General features: G+C 41.4%; 1 pseudogene; it reads right to left on the bottom strand.

Annotated features, from left to right (window-relative positions):
• Nucleotides 1-2,216: 2,216 nt before the first annotated feature.
• LOC128639349 (uncharacterized) lies at nucleotides 2,217-2,393 on the bottom strand (annotated as a pseudogene).
• Between the last annotated feature and the right edge of the window lie 7,690 nt (nucleotides 2,394-10,083).

Below are 10,083 nucleotides of genomic sequence, written 5' to 3'. Positions count from 1 at the left end.
ATAGAAAAACAGGCCTGACACCTATCAGGACCTGAACAAAGACAGGTCAGAAAACCGACACTGTAGGAAAGCTCATTGACACCACAAACACCTTTAGGATGAGGAAGCAGAAAACCTCACCTGGTTCCATCCACAACCTTCTGCTTCAGGAATAGTGGAACTAACCACTACGCCTCATCCCCAAAAGAGAAAAGTAAGCGATCCATCCTTATGGAGAACTATCGGACAACCCCTCACCAAACCTTCTAGGGCCAATATAGAGGGTAAACAATGATCTGTCAGAGGAGGAACTCACGCCTCTGAAGAGACTAGAGCCTTAAAGGGACATTAAACCCAAAAAATGTCTTTCATTATTCAGATAGAGAATACCATTTTTAAAAAGTTTCCAATTTACTTCTATTATCAAATTTGCTTTGTTCTCATGTTATTCTTTGTTGAAGGGATACCTAGGTAGGTAGCGTACACATGCCAAAAGCACTACATGACAGGAAATAGTGCTGCCATCTAGTACTCCTGCTAATGTATAACATTGTTGCAAAACTGCTGCCATCTAGAGCTTCAGACACATGCACACTCATAAGCTTACTTTACTGCTTTTCAACATAGGATAACAAGAAAACAAAATAAAATTTGATAACTGAAGTATATTGGAAAGTTGTTTAAAATTGTAAGTTCTATCTGAATCATGAAAGAAAAAAATTGTGTTTTTGTCCCTTTAAGACAGCTCCTAAAGCCGCTCGTTCACTCTACCCTCTTTAGAACTAGAAACTGAAGAAGGAAAAGACTAAGAAAAGTTCCCCCATACCTGACCCGCAGACCAAGTGCAGGGCTGCCAAACTGGAGAATATAGAACCATCAAGATTCACTCTAGCATGAGGCAGGAAAAGACCTTGAAATAGAGGAGAGGAGCCAAAAAAACAAACTCCAAAAGCCCCACCTGAGTGCTAGTAAGAAGGCCCTCACGTTTAGAAAGATACCAGTCTGGCCAGACAGTCCTTCCAGCCGAACATACCCAAATAAGAATGGCTTAAAAAGGGGGATAAAAGAAGAACTCTACCCACTGAAAGAGGTGAGAGACTATGAAAAAGGCCCTTTTCTAATATTGGGTTAGTGACTAAAATCTGTGTCTGGCTTTACCTTTATATACCATTTAACTTATTTAAAGAATGATACTTACACCAGTCTTATAAAAGGATGAATTTATTAAATGACAGATCTATACATGAGTTGTGAGAGAAATGTCTAACATACAAGTCTCTATTCTTCTATCTATACTATCCTGTTACCTGTATGTGTGTAAGGAAGGCCCTATTATATTGGTCATATCCTGATCTTCTTCTTCTCTAGTTCCTTCCAACACAGCACATATAAAGCCACCAAGCCACACCATGAAGAGATTCCCAGCCAATGAAATGCTTAATTTATGTCCAGTTGATAAATCCCAGAAAAAGTAGCCAGCTACCTGTAAGTGTCAGCCTTGTCCAAGAAATGACATTTGACAGGACTCCAGGACATAAGCTGTTAGCCTCCTTTGATGTTGGACAATGTTGTTTATGACCCTTTTATAAGGACACAGGCTAGATACATCCTTTGAAGTTCCAGGAATGATATGAAGTTGTTATGGTACTGACCATCCCAAGGACTTCATAAGCCTTTAGTTCTGTGATGACTCTGTGATAAGGACATTCTTTGAATTTCTGTTCAGAGATACCATCTGTTCTATTCCAGTCTAGTACATATTTGCAAGGAGATACCATTCTTAAGAAACTGGTTTAATACTTTGAAGCTCTGTTCAGAGAGATACTATCTCCAGTTAGTTTCACTTGTCCCAAGAAACTGGTTTAGATATTAAGTCTGAATTCAACAAGAAATTGTAATCCAAAATTATACTTATTACAGAGACTCCCCTCATAATCAGTCCAACCTATTCCTAGAGGAATTATAAGCTCCGGAAAGATGCACCTTAGAATGCATAGATCCCATTGCAGAAAAGGAGTCTGAGTCATAGTGGACCTACTTGGCGTATCTTTCCCACTCATTTATGTCAGTCTGTTTTTAAGTAGACTTCTCTTATGCCATAGTATTGCTGGATATCCAGCTAAGAAATACAGAGAATCAGAACCATCCCAGGACAGGTTGTCTTGTAGATTTCCACTCAACATCTGGGAGTAGGATCTGATATAATTGGGAACTGATAAAAACAAGCCAAAACTAGATCAAGCTCCGCTAAAAGAGATATATCAAAATCCCCAGCCAGGATCATAATGCCATCTCCCATGACAGTTTCAAGAGTCATGTTTTAATATATGGTCCCCAGATAGAGGACGTATCAAATATTAAGCTGATAAGCACAGATACTATGCTTGATCTTAGCCAAAAGTCCCAGAAGTGCTGGAAGACTAGGCCAAATTAACAAAACAAAAAACAAAATCAGAGAAAATAGAGAGATCTCCAATGGAAAGGCAAACGGAACAACGTCCAGGCCGGAACAGAGGAGACCCGATAACTCAGATACCGTGTCAAAGAAGGGTGTGATCGAGGATTGAAATGAGATAAGTCCAAACAAGACTGGATCTTAACCCATTACGGATAAACACATGCACACAAGAGTCAAAAGACACAGACCGAAATAGGAATAACATCACTGACAGGTGGTTAAAAGAGACAAAGGTCAGCGAAACCTCGAGAAGAGGATGAATCTGCACCAATAAAACCTTAAAGAAACCAATTACTAAGGCAGACCAATTACACAAGGCACTTCTGAGATACCAACTCAGTATCTCCTGTTTACTAGAAAGGCGCCTTAACCAACTAAGTCACAGCTTCACAAGCTGCGAACACACATTCAAGGTGCAAGTGGCTGCGCAGGCATCTAACTACTAAACTTCCGAGGATAAGTAGCTAAGCTAACCATCAGGTTACTACAGCTGAGAGATGCACCTAAGAAATACAAGGCATGAAAAGTTTGTAGGGTCAAAACTTCAATATGTTAGATTAACTGAACATATCAATGTCTTAAAATCATATATAAAATTATATTTTGACAAAGGATATAAAACCTGATGCTACAGAGTTGTGCAGAATATTTATATCATAAGAGAATATATCTTAAACCATAGACTCAGTAAACATGATATAACGGAAAAAGGAAATTAGTGTCCGAAGAACACTAATAAAAAACAAATTTCCCCATACATTATCTCTCCTCCAGATGAGGAGAACTAGATAGATCATATATACCTTACTAGGAGCATTCAAGGATCCTAAGCAACCCAAATAAGGGTCTTGGTATGTAGGACAAGACACAATGGACAGACGAAAGTGAGAAATGTCTCCTAATAGATAAATGAAAAAATGGAGACCATATATGATATAGGAAACCAAAAAAACAGAATTTATGCTTACCTGATAAATTACTTTCTCCAACGGTGTGTCCGGTCCACGGCGTCATCCATTACTTGTGGGAATATTCTCTTCCCCAACAGGAAATGGCAAAGAGCACAGCAAAAGCTGTCCATATAGCCCCTCCTCAGGCTCCACCCCCCAGTCATTCGACCGACGGTTAGGAGAAAAAAAGGTGAAACTATAGGGTGCCAAGGTGACTGTAGTGTATAGAGAAAAAAATTGTTCAAACCTGATTAAAAAACCAGGGCGGGCCGTGGACCGGACAAACCGTTGGAGAAAGTAATTTATCAGGTAAGCATAAATTCTGTTTTCTCCAACATTGGTGTGTCCGGTCCACAGCGTAATCCATTACTTGTGGGAACCAATACCAAAGCTTTAGGACACGGATGAAGGGAGGGAGCAAATCAGGTTACCTAAATGGAAGGCACCACGGCTTGCAAAACCTTTCTCCCAAAAATAGCCTCCGAAGAAGCATAAGTATCAAATTTGTAGACCAAGTCGCTGCCTTACATATCTGATCAACAGAAGCCTCGTTCTTGAAGGCCCATGTGGAAGCCACAGCCCTAGTAGAGTGAGCTGTGATTCGTTCAGGAGGCTGCCGTCCGGCAGTCTCATAAGCCAATCGGATAATGCTTTTCAGCCAGAAAGAAAGAGAGGTAGCAGTAGCTTTTTGTCCTCTCCTCTTACCAGAGTAAACGACAAACAAAGATGAGGTTTGTCTAAAATCCTTTGTTGCTTCTAAATAGAACTTTAAAGCACGGACTACATCTAAATTGTGTAACAAACGTTCCTTCTTTGAAACTGGTTTCGGACACAGAGAAGGAACAACTATTTCCTGGTTAATATTCTTGTTGGAAACAACTTTTGGAAGAAAACCAGGCTTAGTACGCAAAACAAACTTATCTGAATGGAACACCAGACAGGTAGGATCACACTGCAAAGCAGATAACTCAGAAACTCTTCTAGCAGAAGAAATAGCAACCAAAAACAGAACTTTCCAAGATAGTAACTTGATATCTATGGAATGTAAAGGTTCAAACGGAACCCCTTGAAGGACTGAAAGAACTAAATTTAGACTCCAAGGAGGAGTCATGGGTCTGTAGACAGGCTTGATTCTGACCAAAGCCTGTACAAAAGCTTGTACATCTGGCACAGCTGCCAGTCATTTGTGTAACAAGACAGATAAAGCAGAAATCTGTCCCTTTAGAGAACTCGCTGACAACCCTTTATCCAAACCCTCTTGGAGAAAGGAAAGAATCTTAGGAATTTTAATTTTACTCCAGGAGAATCCCTTGGATTCACACCAACAGATATATTTTTTCCATATTTTATGGTAAATCTTTCTAGTCACAGGTTGTCTGGCTTGGACCAGAGTATCAATCACTGAATTTGAAAATCCACGCTTGGATAAAATCAAGCGTTCAATTTCCAAGCAGTCAGCTGCAAAGAAACTAGATTTGGATGTTCGAATGGACCTTGTACTAGAAGATCCTGTCTCAAAGGTAGCTTCCATGGTGGAGCCGATGACATATTCACCAGGTCTGCATACGAAGTCCTGCGTGGCCACGCAGGAGCTATTAGAATCACTGAAGCCTTCTCCTGTTTGATCCTGGCTACGAGCCTGGGAAGGAGAGGAAACGGTGGAAACACATAAGCTAGGTTGAACGACCAAGGCGCCACTAATGCATCCACTAGAGTCGCCTTGGGATCCCTGGATCTGGACCCATAGCAAGGAACCTTGAAGTTCTGATGGGACGCCATCAGATCCATGTCTGGAATGCCCCATAATTGGGTTAACTGGGCAAAGACCTCCGGATGGAGTTCCCACTCCCCCGGATGGAAAGTCTGACGACTCAAATAATCCACCTCCCAGTTGTCTACTCCTGGGATGTGAATTGCAGATAGGTGGCAGGAGTGATCCTCCGCCCATTTGATGATCTTGGATACCTCTCTCATCGCCAAGGAACTCTTTGTTCCTCCTTGATGGTTAATGTAAGCTACAGTCGTCATGTTGTCCAACTGGAATCTTATGAATCCGGCCTTCGCTAGTTGAGGCCAAGCCCGGAGCGCATTGAATATCACTCTCAGTTCCAGGATGTTTATCGGGAGAAGAGACTCTTCCCGAGACCATAGACCCTGAGCTTTCAGGGAGTCCCAGACCGCGCCCCAGCCTAATAGACTGGCGTCGGTCGTGACAATGACCCACTCTGGTCTGCGGAAACTCATTCCCTGAGACAGGTGATCCTGAGTCAACCACCAACGGAGTGAGTCTCTGGTTACCTGGTCTACTTGAATCTGGGGAGACAAGTCTGCATAGTCCCCATTCCACTGATTGAGCATGCACAGTTGTAATGGTCTTAGATGAATTCGAGCAAAAGGAACTATGTCCATTGCTGCAACCATCAATCCTACTACTTCCATGCACTGAGCTATGGAAGGTTGCAGAATAGAGTGAAGAACTTGACAAGCGTTTAGAAGCTTTGACTTTCTGACCTCTGTCAGGAAGATCTTCATTTCTAAAGAATCTATTATTGTTCCCAAAAAGGGGACTCTTGTTGACGGAGACAGGGAACTCTTTTCTACGTTCACCTTCCACCCGTGAGATCTGAGAAAGGCTAGAACAATGTCTGTATGAGCCTTTGCCTTGGAAAGAGACGACGCTTGAATTAGAATGTCGTCTAGATAAGGTGCCACTGCAATGCCCCTCGGTCTTAGAACCGCTAGAAGGGACCCTAGCACCTTTGTGAAAATTCTGGGAGCAGTGGCTAAACCGAATGGAAGAGCCACGAACTGGTAATGTTTGTCCAGAAAGGCGAACCTTAGGAACTGATGATGATCTTTGTGGATAGGAATATGTAGGTACGCATCCTTTAAATCCACGGTAGTCATATATTGACCCTCCTGGATTGTAGGTAAAATTGTTTGAATGGTTTCCATTTTGAACGATGGAACTCTGAGAAATTTGTTTAGAATTTTTAAATCCAGAATTGGTCTGAAAGTTCCCTCTTTTTTGGGAACTACAAACAGGTTTGAGTAAAACCCCTGACCTTGTTCCACAGTTGGAACTGGGTGTATCACTCCCATCTTTAACAGGTCTTCTACACAATGTAAGAATGCCTGTCTCTTTATTTGGTCTGAAGACAAGCGAGACATGTGGAACCTTCCCCTTGGGGGCAGTTCCTTGAATTCTAGAAGATAACCCTGAGAGACTATTTCTAGTGCCCAGGGAACCGGAACATCTCTTGCCCAAGCCTGAGCAAATAGAGAGAGTCTGCCCCCTACTAGATCCGGTTCCGGATCGGGGGCTACCCCTTCATGCTGTCTTGGTAGCAGCAGCAGGCTTCTTGGCCTGTTTACCCTTGTTCCAGCCTTGCATTGGTTTCCAAGCTGGTTTAGCCTGGGAAGCGTTACCCTCTTGTCTAGAGACTGCAGAGTTAGATACCGGTCCGTTCCTGAAATTGCGAAAGGAACGAAAATTGGACTTATTCTTAGCCTTAAAAGGCCTATCCTGTGGGAGGGCATGGCCCTTCCCCCCAGTGATGTCTGAAATAATTTCTTTCAATTCTGGCCCAAAAAGGGTCTTACCTTTGAAAGGGATATTAAGCAATTTTGTCTTGGAAGATACATCCGCCGACCAAGATTTTAGCCAGAGCGCCCTGCGCGCCACAATTGCAAACCCTGAATTTTTCGCAGCTAATCTTGCTAATTGCAAAGCGGCATCTAAAATAAAGGAATTAGCTAACTTAAGTGCGTGAATTCTGTCCATGACTTCCTCATATGGAGTCTCCATATTAAGCGACTTTTCTAGTTCATCGAACCAGAAACACGCCGCCGTAGTGACAGGAATAATGCACAAAATAGGTTGGAGGAGGTAACCTTGCTGAACAAAAATCTTTTTAAGCAAACCCTCCAATTTTTTATCCATAGGATCCTTGAAAGCACAATTGTCCTCAATGGGAATAGTCGTGCGTTTGGCTAGGGTAGAAACTGCCCCCTCAACCTTAGGGACTGTTTGCCATGTGTCCTTCCTTGGGTCGACCATGGGGAACAATTTCTTAAATATAGGAGGAGGGACAAAGGGTATGCCTGGTTTCTCCCACTCCTTATTCACTATGTCCGCCACCCTTTTAGGGATCGGAAAGGCATCAGGGTGCACCGGGACCTCAAGGAATTTGTCCATTTTGCACAATTTTTCTGGAATGACCAAAGAGTCACAATCATCCAGCGTAGTTAGTACCTCCTTAAGTAAGGCGCGGAGATGTTCTAACTTAAATTTAAACGTCACAACATCAGGTTCTGCCTGTTGAGAAATTCTTCCTGAATCAGAAATTCCCCCCTCCGACAAACCCTCCCTCACTGCCAATTCTGACTGGTGTGAGGGTATGACAGATAAATTATCATCAGCACACTCTTGCTCTACTGTATTTAAAACTGAGCAATCACGCTTTCTTTGAAATGCTGGCATTTTGGATAAAATATTAGCTATAGAATTATCCATTACAGCCGTTAATTGTTGCATAGTAACAAGCATTGGCGCGCTAGATGTACTAGGAATCGCCTGCGCGGGCATAACTGGTATTGACACAGAAGGAGAGGATGAAGAACTATCCCCACTACCTTCATTTGAGGAATCATCTTGGGCAACCTTATTAAATGTGACAGTACTGTCCTTACTTTGTCTGGACGCCATGGCACAATTATCACATACATTTGAAGGGGGGACCACCTTGGCCTCCATACATATAGAACATGTTCTATCTGAAGGTACAGACATGTTAGACAGGCTTAAACAGGCTAATAATGCAGAAAAACCGTTTTAAAACAAAACCGTTACTGTCTCTTTAAATTTTAAACAGAGCACACTTTATTTCTGAATGTGTGAAAAACTATGAAGGAAATCTCCAATCTTTACCAAATTTTCACCACAGAGTCTCAATGCTTTAAAAGTATTGCACTCCAATTTTCAAGCTTTTAACCCCTTAATTGAGGAAACCGGAGCCGTTTAATCAAATAACAATTTTTAACCCCACTACAGTCCCAGCCACAGCGTTTGCTGCGACTTCACCTGTCCTTAGGAGTTATACGATACCAAATTAAGCCTTCCAGGAACGTTTTCAATGATCACCAGACCCTCTCACATGCAGCTGCATGTACTGCATCCAAAAGAAACTGCGCAGTTATGGCGCGAAAATGAGGCTTTGCCTACTATAGTGAAAGGCCCCTCTGACTGGAAAGGTGTCAAAACAACTGCCTGGCGCCTAAAAACATTCCCCCGCAATAAAAGTTTTATAAATCACCTCAGATTACATAAAAAACTTAAATAAAGCAATCGATTTAGCCCACAAGAGTGTCAACCAGTGTATAGCCCATAATAAGCCTTCATTCTGTTAAGAGTCTAAGAAAATGGCTTACCGATCCCCAAGAGGGAAAATGACAATCTTCTAGCATTACACAGTCTTGTTAGAAAATGGACTAGTCATACCTTGAGCAGAAAAGTCTGCTAACTGTTCCCCCCAACTGAAGTTCTCTGGGCTCAACAGTCCTGCGTGGGAACAGCAATTGATTTTAGTTACTGCTGCTAAAATCATACTCCTCTTTTAAACAGAACTCTTCATCCCTTTCTGTTTTAGAGTAAATAGTACAACCAGCACTATTTTAAAATAACAAACTCTTGATAGCAGAATAAAAAACTACAACTAAACACCACATACTCTTCACCATCTCCGTGGAGATGCTACTTGTTCAGAGCGGCAAAGAGAATGACTGGGGGGCGGAGCCTGAGGAGGGGCTATATGGACAGCTTTTGCTGTGCTCTTTGCCATTTCCTGTTGGGGAAGAGAATATTCCCACAAGTAATGGATGACGCCGTGGACCGGACACACCAATGTTGGAGAAATAAACCTATTAAAGTCCTAAGATCATTAACAAATATGAAGATAATACATGGGACAATCTATGATGATGCAGATATTAGAGAGGACATCTCAATAAAAGAGAGAACAAAAAATTGAGTTCATGTACCTTATTAGGGTAACATGAAAAATAACCGTATCAGCGTTCTGTCATAGAAACTAAAAGAAATCATCTCAAAAAAGAGAGATTACAATATTGAAACTCTATGAATAAAATAGAGTACTATAAATAACAAACATATCCTTGTCCCCATATCTCAAAAAAAAAAATAATATATAGATATGATACTTAGGACAAGACAGGAATCACAGACATCAAGAAAACAACTCAATATGAGAGGTTAATATTGCGACTACCTTCATATAAAAAATATAAAATATTAGTGTCCAAAGAACACGAAGATTGGACATGCAGAAGCACCTCATATGAGGGGAAGAAAATAGGGTCCACTACATAATATATGTGTGATACATAGGACCATAAGTGAAGTTGCAGACATCATAAACAAACTTTCTCTACAATGATACTTATTTTAATATTAAAAGCAAGAGGATAAATCAAAAGTACTTCAGCGCAACAATATACAATAAAACAATGAGGTATTCAAGTCTCTGAGTATTTATATTCAATAGTCCTTAGATGTATATAAGAGTTGGAGGGGAACCAATGGCACTACTACTGGAAAGACCTATTTACCTTTTAGTAAGCCATAATGTGGCAGGGTGTGGGTGCTGTGTAAAGAAACTAAATTGCAAATCAAAAGAA

Source organism: Bombina bombina, chromosome 8 (genome assembly GCF_027579735.1).
Source record: "Bombina bombina isolate aBomBom1 chromosome 8, aBomBom1.pri, whole genome shotgun sequence".
Taxonomy (NCBI): Eukaryota; Metazoa; Chordata; class Amphibia; order Anura; family Bombinatoridae; genus Bombina; species Bombina bombina.
Note: the sequence above shows the minus strand (reverse complement) of the source record. Positions and strands in the feature narration are given on the sequence as shown.